The sequence below is a fragment of the Nicotiana tabacum genome, chromosome 18, assembly GCF_000715075.1.
Source record: "Nicotiana tabacum cultivar K326 chromosome 18, ASM71507v2, whole genome shotgun sequence".
Lineage (NCBI taxonomy): Eukaryota > Viridiplantae > Streptophyta > Magnoliopsida > Solanales > Solanaceae > Nicotiana > Nicotiana tabacum.
In genome coordinates, this window is record NC_134097.1 from 69,363,566 (window position 1) to 69,376,858 (window position 13,293).

The following is a 13,293-nucleotide window of genomic DNA, read 5'->3' on the forward strand; positions in this document are numbered from 1 at the left end:
TCGATTCGTGTGGTTTGCATTTATTCTTTTATCGTGAATTTCAATATTAATCTATTCTCTTAATTTGTACCAAGTTATATCACGTATCCTTAAAATCACGTATAAATTCAATTATTATCCGATTTTAGGGTAAACAGTTTGGTGCCCATCGTGGGGCTAAGCATAATAGTGATTACCTAGTACAAACTTTCATAACACACACTATTTTACACTTGTTCTTTGAAGTATCTTTGATTACAGGACTAAAATGTCAAACTGTCAGTCGACACCTCTACACGTTGATAATGATTTTGGTCACCACGGCGAAAATGATAACATAGCACCAGGGAACGATGTAGCTGTAGTTGACCTCGACGGAGCTCTGGCTGTAGATCCAATCGACGTCAGCTCACATGTAGCCATCAACGGAAATTTGGTCATTGATCCCGAAGGCAGTGTCCGTGAGGATGTTCGATCAGCCGCTCAAAGCGCACGTAGTAGTGAAGATGGCGGGATCATCCTGCGGGTGATCTTCGAAATGTTTCAGGCTCAGCAGGCAGCAATAGTCCAGCTCCAAAAGGAGAATCACCCACCGAGCAGGGTCGAGCTCGAGCCGTCCCAGGAAGTTGTAAACAAGGTCAAATCGGTTTCAAGAAAACCTAACGATAAAGAATCAGAGACCAATCTTGCAATCATGAAGATGCTCGAAGAAATGACAAAATGAATTGAGCCGGGGAAAAAAAAGATCGAGGCAAATAATAAAAAGGTGGAAACTTACTACTCCAGGGTCGATCAAATCCCGAGGGCACCACCAATATTGAAGGGACTGGATTCCAAAAAGTTCATACAAAACCCTTTCCCCCCGAGCGCGGTTCCGAAGCCAATCCCTAAGAAGTTCTGCATGCCCGAGATTCCTAAGTATAATGGAACGACCGATCCGAACGAGCACGTCACCTCTTACATGTGTGAAAGGGAATGATCTAGAGGATGACGAGATCGAATCTGTCTTTCTAAAGAAATTCGGGGAGATCCTTTCAAAGGGAACTATGATATGGTACCATAATTTACCACCTAATTCTATTGACTCGTTTGCTATGCTTGCAGATTCTTTCGTAAAGGAACACGCCGGGCTATCAAGGTTGAAACCAGGAAGTTGGACCTTTTCAAAGTAAGGCAGAAGGACAACAAAATGCTCAGAGAATTTGTGTCTCGATTCCAAATGGAATGGATGGACTTGCCACCGGCCGCTGATGATTGGGCTGTTCAAGCTTTCACTCAAAGACTCAATGTTCGAAGCTCAGTGGCTTCACAGTAGTTGAAGTAGAATTTGATAGAATACTTGGTTGTTACTTGGGCCGATGTGCATCCTCGATATCAATCAAAGATCAGGGTCGAGGACGATCAACTTAGGGCTCCTTCTGGACGATCAAAAGCATAATTCGTTTGCGGATAATACCTAGTGGCAACTCTATGGCAGGCCCCATATTTATCTAGAAGGTTATTCAACAACCGATTAAAGAAATGTGTTTGTAAATTATGAAAATGTGGATATGAGGTGTGGTGCCTCGATTGTAATTATTGTTGTACATTCTTTGTTAAAAAATCTTGTTGGTTGAACATTTTTGGTTATTTCCCTATTTTTATTACTTGTATTTGTCTGTATTTGGTTATTTGTTATTCTTATCATGTATTCACTTCTTGTTGCCTTTATTGCCTTAAATTCCATTGTTAGATGACATTATCGTACTGCTTTGTTATCATTTGTTTCCTATCCTTCCAATATTAGTTTATTTTATACTCTGTTTAATTTTCTTGTCCTATTAGGTTTCTTGACCTGGCATCATCACTACTCTACCAAGGTTTGACTTGATACCTACTAGGTACCGTCTGCTCGTGTCGGATGCCGGTGATTTACCAGTTGTTTTCGGAGACTTCAAGGTACACCTTCTTGACACACGTAGGCCTCAGAGTCATCTTCTTCTTTTAGTTGTATTACTATTTATTTCCAGTTCAAAATAGTATTGTACTTAGAGATTACTAGTATATTCTCTATAGAGCTTATGACTCAGTTCCACCGGATTTTGGGAGTCATTTGACAGTTGTACTATTTGAGTTTCATTATGAAGGTTTAACAAATTAAATTGATATCTAAGTTGTTATTTCTTCTAATTATCAATATATGTTAGGCTTACCTAGTCTTAAAGACTAGGTTCCATCACGACATCTTGAGGTGAGAATTTGGGGTCGTGACATCTATGACCCAAAACGATGCCCTCTTGCACCATGAAGTGGCACTTCTTCCCATACAATACCAAATTGATTTCTTCACACCGTGCCAACACATTGGCATTTTTCAAACAATCACCATAAGAAAACCCAAAGACTGAAAAGTCATCCATGAATACTTCTACAAATTTTTCCACCATATCGATAAAAATGGCCATTATGCACCTCTGTAAAGTGGTCGGTGCATTGTAAAGACTGAATGACATTCGCTTAAAAGCAAAAGTACCATAAGGACAAGTGAAGGTCATTTTCTCCTGATTCTCTAGGGCTATAACAATCTGATTGTACTCCGAATAACCATCAAGGAAGCAATATTACTCATGCCCAGCCAACCTATCCAACATATGGTAAATGAATAGAAGTGGGAAGTGGTCCTCGCGGGTTGTTTTGTTGAGCCCTCTATAGTCAATGCAGACTCTCTAACCTGTCACAGTGCGAGTAGAAATTAGCTCATTTTTCTTATTTTCTACAACAATCATCCCACACTTTTTAGGCACACATTGCACTGGGCTTACCCAATTGCTATAAAAAATAGAGAAGATGATGCCTGCATCAAGCCACTTAATTACTTCCTTCTTCACGACTTCCTTCATAATAGGATTCAATCTTTGTTGCTCAACACATGCGGTGTCCATCTTTCATAATGTATACGGTAAAATCGAAGGTTCCAATTTTCCGTCGTTACGATGCCTCTTAAGCACGTCTCGAAGGCTCGGGACCACGGTCGAGTTTCATCCCTCAAGGGACATCGATGCTCGACCTCGGATCAATACAGACTGACGGTTAAGAAGAGAAAGTGGGGAGTTCCCAATGCGTGTAAATAGGGCTGACAAAGTCTAGTGGGCTAGTCCAAAAATGAATCAAGGCATTAGCTAGTTGTACCATCTCCATATCTTTGTAATTAATGCATTTTATACTATGTTGGGATTTCCCCTCATATATAAAGGGGATCTTTATCATTTTGAAAACATCTGTTGCTCAATACTAAATATACAAGAACATTCTCTACTCTCTAACACATTCCCTTGATCTCATCACTTCATTTATTGTGTTCTATTTATTGTTTCATTTATTGGCCATAAAGAGCTGATAGATCTTAAATACTCTTGCCTTATGTTTTGATGATCTAACAAACTTACTGTTAAGAACCAGATAGGGAACATGATCTACTTATATTGCTGCATCACTTTAAATGGATTCCAGCTAAAGGTGAACTGCTACAGCTTCAGGAGCTAGGAACCAAAACAAAGACCTGATGCTCTTGTGGTTTCCTCATTGCAGTACAAATTCATTTAGACACAGCTGGAAGTGAAGTGACTGGTGGCACTGTTTCTGCTGCACTGGATTACTCTATCAGCCCACTCATTCTCTAACCAAACAAAGTACTCACATCATTTCAAGTGATGTGATCAAGATGTACCCAATGAGCTTTATACAAAAGACATCACTGGAAAGGTTTTGTTTCTCATTTCAAGCCTCTTGCAAAAAAAAGAGAAATCATCCTCACAAGCTTGAGAACAAGGTTGAACGCCACTATGTATCAGTTCCTAAAAGATAGATTGCCGCTGTCTTAGTTGAGTTGTAACCTTGTTATTGTACTTACTGTATCTCCTAAACCGCTTACCTAGAAGCATTCTGATTAGGAATCCTCTTGTAAATCCGTAAACTCGTTGAGTTTATGTTGTGACTAAATTTAGTCATAAGGAAAAGTCTTTGTAATCGTAGAATTACAAAGTGGCTTGTGGTGATAGCATCACAAGTTAGAAAAAGCATTTGTAACTAGGATAGTCACAAAGTGGCTTGTGGTAAAGGTACCACAAGTTAGTTGAGTAAATCCTTTGCAACAGAAATTATTGTAAAGTGGCTTGTAATAGGTAAGATTACAAGTTAGTGAAGTTAAAATCCTACAGGTGTAGCTCGTGGTTTTTTGATCCCCTTGTGTGGGATTTTTCCACGTAAAAAAATCTTCTGCCTCATTTACTTACTGTTTTATTAAGTACTCTCAACAGAATCTTGTAGAGGACTAGGTAATCTACTATTTGGTGGACCCATACAAACTAACAATTGGTATCAGAGCGGGTTTCTCCTATCAGGCTAACACCTAGGAAGGATCCTCATGGTGGCTCCACTAAATTTTGAAGAAGGTCAATCCATATACCGACCCCCCAAGTTTGATGGAAAATGCTATTGGTGGTGGAAAGTAGAGGTGTTTAAAGGGCGGGCTGGGATGGGCTGAATAACAAAAAACCCAACCCATTCATTAACGGACCAGGTTGGTTAGCAGGCTGGGGATAGCGGGCTGATAGCGGGTTGGGAATTTGCGGGTTTTTGTGGGCCCGTCCGGGTCCGGGCTTAACGAGCTTGGGTGGGCTGTGCTAATATTTTTTTAATTAAATTTTGTTAGCAACGGTACACAAATTAAAAAAAATTAAAAAAATAAAATTTTTAACCCGTCAACGGACTGAACCGGGCTGCAGCCCGTTAACAACCCGTTAACGGTTTTGCGGGCTTAGCAGGTTCCGGTGCACTGGTATCCAAAATGTGTTCATCTAAAACCCACTCCCCGTCCAACCGTCCCAGCCCGCTCTATATGCTACAGTGTCGGACTGAACCGGGCTGACCCTGGCTGAATCGGGTTGAAAACGGGTTAGCCGGGCCCAATTAACAGGTTTAGTGGAAAGCTAGAATGCACGATTTCATCATGGTTGAGGACTGTGAGCTATGTGATATCATTTGCGATAGTCCTTATGTTCCAATCAAGGTACTAGATGAATTCCCATTTTCAATGAAAAAAAACAGTAAAGAATACACTGAAGCAGACAAGAAAGCGATGGAAAAGAATTTTCGTGCCAAGAAAATTCTAGTATATGGATTGGGACCTAAAGAGTACGACAGATTCTCTACCTACGACACTGCAAAGGAAATATGGGAGGCTTTGCAAACAGCTCATGAGGGAACTACACCATGATGGCAGTTGAAGGCGAGGAGATTGGATATGACTCAATATTTGCTTTGATGGCTCAATCAGATGATGATGAAGACAATGGAAACGAAGAGGTAAACTTCAGGGATGTTCAGAGAAATCTGAAATCCTATTCTCCAAAAAAACTCATGTGTTTAGCTGATGTTTTAATTAATGCCTTTTGTAGTCTTGCAGAGGATAGGGATTCCTTGATCCTAGAACTAGAAGAATCTGAACATACTATAGAAGACTTAGTGGCTGCAGTTACTGATCAAAAGAAAACCATTGAAATTCTTAGAAAAGAAAAGAGTGATCTATTGGCAGAAATTGCAGACCAAAGGGAAACAATAGTAAAGCCATGGACTAAGTCAAAACCTAAAAGCTCTGAAAGAGGAAAGGAAATAGTTAGTGAGGAATACCTTAGTCTTGAAGATTAGGTGAAAGCTTTGAGATGTAGGATGTGTGCTAAAATTGAGAAAAACGAGCTCCTCCAAGCCAATCTAGAAAAAGTAATGAATGATCTTGAAAGGTCTCTAAAGTGGACCTGGTCCTCAGAAGCTACCACTGCCTTGCTCACTAATGATAGTGAAAAAGGGCAGGGAGTAGGGTTCCAAAGGGAGAAAACTCTTCACAACCCTCACAGTAAGAGTGTCACTGTATCTAATAATTGGCCTCGTACCCAATGTAGGAACACTGGGCGCTTCAAGGAAGGTGTCCAGGCCAAGAATCAATCAGTTCAGAAAGACAAAGTGGCTGCTGAAACCTTGACCACAAAAGAGGGACCAAGTTCCACTCACAAAAAGCGCACATTACCTGCATGGACTAAGAGAGCCCTTATCCATCCTCTTGCTTACTACAAGGGACCAAAACTTATTTAGGTTCCTAAAACTAACTCCTAATCTCTTGTGCAGGGGACAGTGAAAGGAAGCAGTCAACAATGGTTCATGGATAGTGGATGTTCAAAACACATGACTGGGAACACCACAAACTTTCTTTCACTAAAAGCCCTACAAGGAGGGAGTGTATCCTTTGGCAATGGTAAAAGGGGTACATTCTTGGAGTTGGAAAAGTTGAGAAGTCACTCACTCATTCTATTGAAAATGTGTACTATATCAATGGACTTAAGTATAGTCTCCTGAGTTTTTCTCAAATTTGTGATAAAGGAAACAAGGTGGAATTCTTGTCCAAAATATGTACAGTCACCAACCTTGTGACCGGTGAAATAGTTTCGGTGGCCAAAAGATACAAGAACATCTATGTTGCTGATTTTGAATCTTTATAGAGTGGTGATCTGAGTTGTCTAAGGGCGATTGACGATGATGCTGAACTATGGCACCGAAGACTGGTCCATGCAAGATTTTCCCTTATGAACAAACTAATTCAGAAGGACCTGGTCCATGGTCTACCTATGTCACAATTCAATATTCAAAAAGTCTGTGATGCCTGTGCTAGAGGAAAACATGTAAAGTCCTCCTTTAAGTAAAAAATAGATGTGAGCACCTCAAAGCCGCTTGAGCTCCTGCATATGGATCTGTGTAGACCTATGAGGGTGCAAAGCAGAGGAGGAAAGAGATACATTTTCGTAATCGTGGATGACTACTCCAGATTCACATAGACTCTATTTCTCATAACAAAAGATGAAACTGTTAACGTATTTGTGGCCTTTGTGAAAAAAATCCAGGTGAAGATGGAGTCTAGAATTGTATGCATTAGATCAGATTATGGGACAGAATTTAACAATGTCAAATTTGATGAATTCTGCAATGAAAATGGCATCACTCACAACTTCTCAGCTCCCAGAACTCCCCAGCACAATGGAGTAGTAGAAAGGAAGAACAGAACTCTGGAAGAAATGGCAAGAACAATGCTGATTGACTGTGGACTTGCAAAGAACTTTTGGGCTAAAGTTGTTAACACTGCCTGCTACTTAGTGAACAGGTGCATGATCATATCACTTCTGAACAAGACCCCGTATGAATTGTTGAATGGAAGAAAACCCAAGCTGACACACCTAAGAACATTTGGATGCAAATGTTATGTTCTCAATAATGGAAAGGATCAGATTGGTAAGTTCGATGCCAAAAGTGACGAAGGAATATTTCTTGGTTACTCCTCTCAAAGAAAGGCCTACAAGATATATAACAAGCGGACTCAATGTGTTGAGGAAAGTGTCCATATTATTTTTGATGAATCTCATCCATCATTTGAGAAGAGTGTTGAGGAAGATCAAGATGGAGAACCCTTACTTGTTCCCGGTGAAGTCATTAATATGACAAATGGAAAAGCAGATATGATGAGTCAAGTGAAGGAGACAAATGAAGACAATGCTGCCTCATCATCAACAGAACCAAGCACTTCAATTACAACCACTGAAGCTGAAGAAAGAGTGGTTGATGCAGTTCAGGGAACTCTACTGGCACTTGAGAAAAGGATAGACGAAAATCAGCCAAACATACCTTCCTCCTCTTAGAATGAACCTCAGACGTCCAACTGGAGACATCAAATCTCTCACCCTATAGACAACATAATCACTCCTCTATATTTCGGAGTTCAAACCAGGTCAAGATCCAGAAATTCACTTGTCTTCTCAGCCTTTCTCTCCCAAATAGAACCCAAAAACATCAAGGAAGCCTTGAAAGATGCAGATTGGATTACAACCATGCAAGACGAGCTGCATCAGTTTGAGAGAAACAGTGTGTGGCACCTGGTACCCAGACCCCCAAATAGAACCCTTATAGGAACCAGGTGGGTATTCAGAAACAAGCTCGATGAACATGGAATTACCACAAGGAACAAAGCCAGGCTAGTGGTCCAAGGCTACAATCAGGAGGAAGGGATTGACTATGATGAAACATTTTCTCCAGTGGCTCGCATGGAAGCCATCAGAATTCTAATTGCATTTGCTTCTCATATGGAATTCACCTTGTTCCAGATAGATGTCAAAAGTGCATTTTTGAATGGGCTCCTTAAGGAAAAAGTCTATGTGAAGCAACCCCCAGGGTTTGAATGTCATGCGCACCCTGAATATGTGTTCAAATTGGACAAAACTCTGTACGGGCTAAAGCAGGCTCCTCGAGCTTGGTATGAAAGATTGTCAAAATTCCTCTTAGAAAATGTTTTTAAGAGAGGGAAAATTGACAATACTCTTTTCTTAAAGAAACGAGGATGGAACCTGCTCATTGTTCAGGTTTATGTTGATGATATCATTTTTGGAGCAACAACTGACTCTCTGTGTGAAGAATTTGCAAAATTTATGGGAAGCGAATTTGAAATGAGCATGATGGGGGAATTAAACTTCTTCCTGGGTCTTCAAGTAAAAAAATCCCCAAAGGTTACTTCCATTTGTCAGCAAAAATACATTAGGGAACTCTTGAAGATGTTTGGCATGGAAGCATCAAAGGTGATAGGCACTCCCATTGTGACTACAACTCGACTAGACATGGATGAAACTGGATTTCCTATGAATCAAAAAATGTATAGAGGCATCATTGGGTCTCTCCTCTATCTCACTGCCAGTCGATCTGATATTATTTTCAGCGTGGGGCTGTGTGCGAGGTTTCAATCAAATCCCAAGGAATCTCACTTGAAGGCTGCCAAAAGAATACTGAGATATCTCAAAAGAACGCAGGATCGGGTGCTATATTATCCATCAGGTGACAGTTTTAATCTGATTGGGTATGTTGATGCAGAATATGCAAGTTATCTTGCAGACAAAAAAAAAACACATCTGGAATGGATCACTTCTTAGGATCATGTCTTATCTCTTGGGGTACAAGGAAGCAAAATTCAGTAGCTCTTTCAGCAACTAAAGCTAAATATGTAGCTGCAGCATCTTGTTGTGCTCAGCTTCTGTGGATCAAGCAGCAACTGGAGGATTTTGGGGTACTCACTAAGAGTGTTCCCCTTCTATGTGACAACACTAGTGCACCTAACATGGCCAATAATCCAGTTCAACATAAAAGGACAAAACATATTGATGTGAGGCATCATTTTCTGAGAGATAGAGCCCGTTTGGATTAGCTGATTTGAAGTAGCTGATAAGCATTAGGTGCTGAAAAATACTTTTAAGTATTGAAACTGATTTAATAAATAAGCAGTTACGTGTTTGGGTACAAGTGTTGAAATTGATAATAAGTTGCTGCAATATTTGATAAAAAGTGTTGATAAGCTCTTTTTCTGTTAAAATGACTTAAATAACCTTAGAATTGTTTACACTTATAAGGGCGTACACTACAAAAAAACTGAAATTAGCTACGAACGCCGTCGATAACATGTCACTAAAACGCTCGTAGCTAGCAGAATCTTCTGATAATTTGTCGCTAATCCGTCGCTAAATGAGATTAGCGACGAATGTTTCTGTTTAGCTACAGAATTTGTTTGTCGCTAAAATCTATTTTATTTAGTAGTGGTAATTTCTTCAAAATTTTAGATTCTGGATCGATTCAAATACAAAATATTCTATTTGTCATTTTATTTTAAATATAATTGTGCTTATATAAAATAATTTTTATGATAAATATAATTTATTTTATGATAAACATATAATCATAAGTTATAATAACTAGTAAATTGACAAAAAATTTTCAGTAAAAAATAAACCTAAATAAGACAAATTATTTGAAGAGAACAAATATTGTCTTCATCACCACAACACTTAGAAAGCAATACACCAAAAATTTGATATGTCCTCATTTATTACATACAATTCAAAGATTATTACACAATCACATAGATATAAGTATGCAAAGCATTAGAGAATTTGCTTATCTTAAATAGTCAATGAGAATTGTAGACTTGAAGAGGTGGGGGAGGGGGTAGGTTGAATACTTGAGGCAGTGAGTATCGATATATGAGTTTTGTTCTAAAAAAGAATATTTTAAGGATAAAAGAGTAAAAACCTTAGTCAAACTTAAAGTGCTTATAAGCTAAAAATTTATAAACTGGGGTGACCAGCTTATGGCTTTTGGTTATTTTTGACTTTTAAGCACTTGGCTTATAAGCACTTTTAACTTTATCAAACGCGTAGATAAGTCTAAAAGTACTTATAAGCTAGTTTGACCAGCTTATAAGCTTAGCCAAACACCCTCATAATGTGGAGAAAGGGTTGATATGTATGAAGTTTTGCAACACAAAAGATCAAATTGTAGACATTTTCACCAAATCACTAAGTAGGGAACAGTTTGAAAGAAACAGAGTAAAGCTGGGACTGTTGAGGCCAAATTAAGAACCTGATTCCTCTTTGGCCGGCTCGTATCCTTAAGAAATAACTGGCTGAAAGTGTTTTCTGGCCCTGTCTAACTCACTTCAATACCGTTGCAGGTAAACACGCATGATAAGCATAGAAGCGATAAATGCAATGCATGATTGATAAAAGAGGATTGTTTCTTTTCAAAAACAAAATCAAGAACCAGGTTCTTGTACTAAAGGTTAGTAGTTCTATGCATCCTTTTTAATACACGTCTTAAAAAAAGGTACAAAATACAACTGCCATGTCATCAACTTTTAGATCCTGCTATCACGTTCCTTCAATTCAAATCGTTCCATCTCCCTCTAAAACATCGCAATTCTCCACGCCCAACCGTCATTTCAGAACCGGTGCCTATTCCTCTCCATTTATAATTATCCTATCCTTTTAAAACCCCTCTCTTCTGCTCTTCCTAACCATAAGCCCTACTCTAGATTCACCCAAAATGGAAGGATTGTCATACTTCTTCTTCCAATGGCTGAGAAAACTTTCGATCTCTCTGCCTCAGCTGTAACTACCTCTGACCCATCTATGGAACCTCTCGTTTTCACTGAGCCTTTGCCACCCTCTATTACTCCTACTGCTGCAGTCATATCTTCCCTAGTCTCCAAATCTCTTTCCAACTCAGAAACCCTTAAAACTGTTGTTCTATTCTTTCTGTCATTTGTTGTTCCCACCAGTCAAACCCTAAGTGGAGAACAAGGTCAAAGTACTGAGTTCACAGAAGGTTCTGCCATCGTTGCCGCCGATTCCATGGTTGTGGAAGTACTGGTTGAAGAAGACAAGGATCTCGTAACTGTGTTTGTAGTATCCTCTAATAGGATATTGCATGAAATCACCTCCCAGAAAAATGAGTCTCAAAGTGTGGGGGAAGAAGGGGCCATTATGGCTGTTGAAGGGGATGCAGTAGCATACACTACTGGGGTATCACATTAGGAACCTGATCCCTCTCCGGAGGACCCAGGTCAGGACTCTTATCCCCAGGACAGTGTTGTTCCTACATTCGATGTTGTGCCCCTGGAAATTCAAGCACCTGAAATGCGATCTAGTGATGAAGAAGACCTGGACAACGTGGCCCTTGATGCATTCATAAGTAAGCGAAGGGTTGTCTCCACCCTTGATTCTGAAATCAAGTGACCTACTACCAGGCTTCAAGTCAAAGTGGCCTACGACTCTGCACTCCAAAAGAGCAAGAAAACTAGTAAGAAGAAAGTTGGTGAAAGATGGTGTACCTGTAAGTGATGAGGCTATCCCTGTAGTCGAGGTGGAAGAAGGAACCCATGAGGAACCTGGTTCCCTTGTTAGGCGGTCCTCGAAAAAGGTTGTGCCTGTTTTAATGGATAAAGGGTCAACATCTAAGTCCAAGATGAAGGAGGTAGTGAGTGATGAGGATGTACTAGTCAAGTCCAAGGGAAAAGGCAAAGTTAGTGAAGAAAAGCTTAAGAAACACTAGTCTGAAACTTCTGAAGAACCTAGTTCTGGTAAGAAGATGAAAAGTGAAGTCTTCCTTGGCTCTGAGTGCCTGAGGCATCAAAAAGTTTTGCTGGGTCATACGTTTGATCCAACAATCTCTGAGATGGCCGGAATGCGCCAAATTCTGGTAATGGTGGAGTTTTCAACAATGGGTGCATCTATTTTACATTGATGCACCTAAAGTGTATAAGGATGAGGTACAAAGTTTCTTCGCCAGTCTCTTTCCAGTTGATACTGACCATGTCTGTGCTATGGTCAATGGGGTAGATATCGTCTTTGACGTGAAATTTCTTGGAGAGATCTTAAAAGTTCCTACAATTGGGATGTCGAGTGTCCTAGATGGTTGTCAGTATAACTTCCGAAATGCAGTGGTGAAAGAAAATGCTAATCAGAAAGGGGACCAGATCCATAAGAAAGCATTACTTCCTGTCTACCAGCTACTGTTTGAGTTGGTTAACAAAGTATTGTTGCCACGAGCAGAAAGGAGGTCTGTGACTTCAAAATCTGACATATTCCTAATAGAGAAACTGGACTATTTTAACCCTGTGAGTCTGTTTTCCATAATAATTGAACACATGCAGAAGGTTGCCAATTTCAAGGACGGTAATCATGGGCTTCCCTATGGATTCTTGCTTACTCCGGTGTTCAAGTTCTTTAAGGTTCCATTAGGAACAGTTAAAGTGGGGACCCAAAAGCAGACATTCTCACAGACAACCTTGGAAGAGTGCGAGTGTATTGAGAAGTATGGGGAGGTAGGAAGTACATCAACTGTGTCTCAGCTCATCAATGCCCAGAATAGTGCAGCTGAGGAAATTCGTCGGTTGAAGGCTAGGAATGCTATCTTGGAAGGACAGCAAGCCCGATCGGTTCCCATGTAGAATGATGAGGTGGTCCGTTTAACCCAAGAAAATGTTGATCTCAGGGCGCAAGTTGAGAACCTGAAGGCTGAACTGCTCAACGAGCAAAAGTCGGGAAACGCCCGAATAGATCTTGTTCTCCAAACACTTGCTGCAGCTTCCAAGCCCTTTCCTACTAGTACCCCCTAACAACCCCTTCGGTGACCAGTTTTCTGGATATGTTTTTTTTTTGTTTCTTTGTTGATGGTTGGTGAATGGTTTTTTGTGTTTTTTTTATGGTTGGGATGTACTACTACTGCTCCTGTGAACAAGTCCAATATTACCTCTTCCTTTTTCAAAAGGCATAGACATATTAAATCTTTATTAATATGAATCCTCTTTTATTATGTCTAGTACCTTCTCTATGTGTTCTATTATTTCTCATGATTGTGTGCACATATGTGGCATGAGTTAGCTTCGCTGGACTTCTTTGTGTTGTTGTTCTTTTTTAT